Here is a 2,500-nt window from a genome sequence, read left to right on the forward strand (position 1 = left end):
ATGGACTTGAAATCCATTGTGGTCTCCTTGCGTAGGTTCAGTTCCTGACGACTACTGTTAGCTGTTCTTTTTGCGTAGCTTTGGTTATTCTTGCTTTGCATTTACATTCTTTCAGAGAATGGACAGATAACCAATTAAAATGTTCTACACACCTGACAGTGTGTCAGGATGGCCGAGCGGTCTAAGGCGCTGCGTTCAGGTCGCAGTCTCCTCTGGAGGCGTGGGTTCGAATCCCACTGCTGACAGTTTTGTTTCAATCTTTATGCTAGGAAACCTGAATGTATTACTGGAATGAAAGGAAGTGTTGTTCAATTTAAGAAAATATAGGTCGCAGTCTCCTCTGGAGGCGTGGGTTCGAATCCCACTTCTGACAGGTTTATTTCAATCTTTATGCAAGGAAACCTGAATGTATTACTGGAATGAAAGGCAGTGTTGTTCAATTCAAGAAAATATAGAATGGGCAATTCCCAAAACTTGTAAATATGGTTGAGTTGGTAGCAGTTTGTTTTTGCATAGCTTTGGTTATTCTTGCTTTGCATTTGCATTCTTACAGAGAATGGACAGATAACCAATTAAAATGTTCTACTCATTTCTCAATGTGTCAGGATGGCCGAGCGGTCCAAGGCGCTGCGTTCAGGTCGCAGTCTCCTCTGGAGGCGTGGGTTCGAATCCCACTTCTGACAGGTTTATTTCAATCTTTATGCAAGGAAACCTGAATGTATTACTGGAATGAAAGGAAGTGTTGTTCAATTTAAGAAAATATAGGATGGGCAATTCCCAAAACTTGTAAATATGGCTCAGTTGTTAAAGTAACACACCCTAAAATGTTTGGTGTCGCCCTGCTCAGGTTCAAATCCTTTTAACTGTGTTGTTCTTTTTGTCATTAGGGCATGCCATAGTTTGCTGTGCCCAATTTGACAACAGTAACATGAAAATTCAGAGAATTTATAGGTAAGGTAGCAGTAGCAGCTTGTAGTCGTGGCCGTACCTTCCAGTAAACGGACAGCTTTAACAAGTCCTAACAAAGACCTAACAAAGTCCTAACGAGACCTAACAAAGTCCTAACGAGACCCAGCAAAGTCCTAACAACTCCTAACAAAGTCCTAACAACTCCTAACAGCTTCTAATTAAGTCCTAACAAATTCTACCAGAATCCTAACAACTCCTAACAACAGCAGGGGCAAAAGAACCAATCACATGCTTCGAAACAGTGGCCGCTCCCAGGGGCAAAGGAACCAATCAAGATTGAGTGTTTTGCCTGCAAGGTGATACCGTTTATCAGTCTATTTATCTGTGGCAAATTTCTCTTGTCATTACAAGTCATTCTTACAAGTAAAACTTACTAAAATTAATTAAATCACTAAGTGAAAGTTATGAAAAATTATGTGGTGTGTTTGTAAACACTTCTGCTTTGGCATAGGCTACATTGAATGTGTTTCGTGAAGTTTGACGTTACGTTTCTTTTGTTGCTGGTAATATCGTCATTTGTCTAAATTGAGCATGTATTACTACGTATTCATATTAATACCCATAATTATTTATAGCCATTCTGTACACACTCAAACTGTGCTTTTGAATATGATCACTAAGGTATGTTGAGGCTGCCTAGGTTGTGGTGTGTAGACTTCAGCCGGAGAGCTTCAAATAACAGCGTTCGGTTGCCATGGCGATGATTCCAGAAAAAATGAGAAAAATATAGTAAAATACTGTATGATAGTTTCCCCAGCTCCAGCTCACACTGAAGGCTGGTTCACCTGTCAGGCTCCCCTGGCACACTCCCATGTTTGGTCCTCCACCCACTCACCACCCTCAGCATCCTCATTAGAAAATTTGCAACGAAAAAAAAAAAAAAAGAAAAATTTGCTGTTGCAAAGAAAAAAAATGTTGTTGCAACTATTTGCATTAAAACTTGGGAAAAAAACAAACAAACAACAAAAACACAACTCTCATGGTGTAATGGTAACATGTCAATCCATTGGTTGGGAGATTTCAGGTGCAAATCCTGGCAAGAGTGTGCATACAAATACACAGCAAACAACACACTAATACACAATAAATAGTGTATAAATTAGGCAGGTATAGGTATCCTATATCCATAATTGGCTGATTGAGGAAAAATACTGTTGGGCTAGTACATTAAAAGACATGGTGGTGGGATAGAAAAAAGCCAGTAATGAGGAAAAAGCCAGTAAAAGGTCATGAGGGCAGCAGGTAAAAAAGGTAAGATGCAGAGTGGGAGCTGTCCTTTACTGAGGCCCTGCACAGGCAGAAAGAGGTGTAAATATGTGTCAGGGGAGAGGAGAGGGCCGCCTTGACCACTTTTTGGAACATCTTGTTGGTCAAAACAATAAATCACTCAAAAACAGCAATTATTAGCGTTATCCTAATGTCAATCATTTTCCCTTTTTTCCTTTCTCTTCTTCCCTCTTTCCCCCTTTCCTCTTTCCTCATTTTTTTTCTTTCCCCCTTCAAGCTGGCCCTTTTGCCCCTTTTCTGGCCA

General features: G+C 40.3%; 2 non-coding genes across 2 annotated transcripts; both read left to right on the forward strand.

Annotated features, from left to right (window-relative positions):
* Window positions 1-162: 162 nt before the first annotated feature.
* Window positions 163-245, forward strand: trnal-cag (transfer RNA leucine (anticodon CAG)). Its single transcript has one exon. It is a non-coding gene; the product is annotated as a tRNA-Leu (tRNA).
* Window positions 246-600: 355 nt separating this feature from the next.
* trnal-cag (transfer RNA leucine (anticodon CAG)) lies at window positions 601-683 on the forward strand. The gene has a single exon. It is a non-coding gene; the product is annotated as a tRNA-Leu (tRNA).
* The last annotated feature ends 1,817 nt before the right edge of the window (window positions 684-2,500 follow it).

This window comes from Astyanax mexicanus, chromosome 1, assembly GCF_023375975.1.
Source record: "Astyanax mexicanus isolate ESR-SI-001 chromosome 1, AstMex3_surface, whole genome shotgun sequence".
Taxonomy (NCBI): domain Eukaryota; kingdom Metazoa; phylum Chordata; class Actinopteri; order Characiformes; family Acestrorhamphidae; genus Astyanax; species Astyanax mexicanus.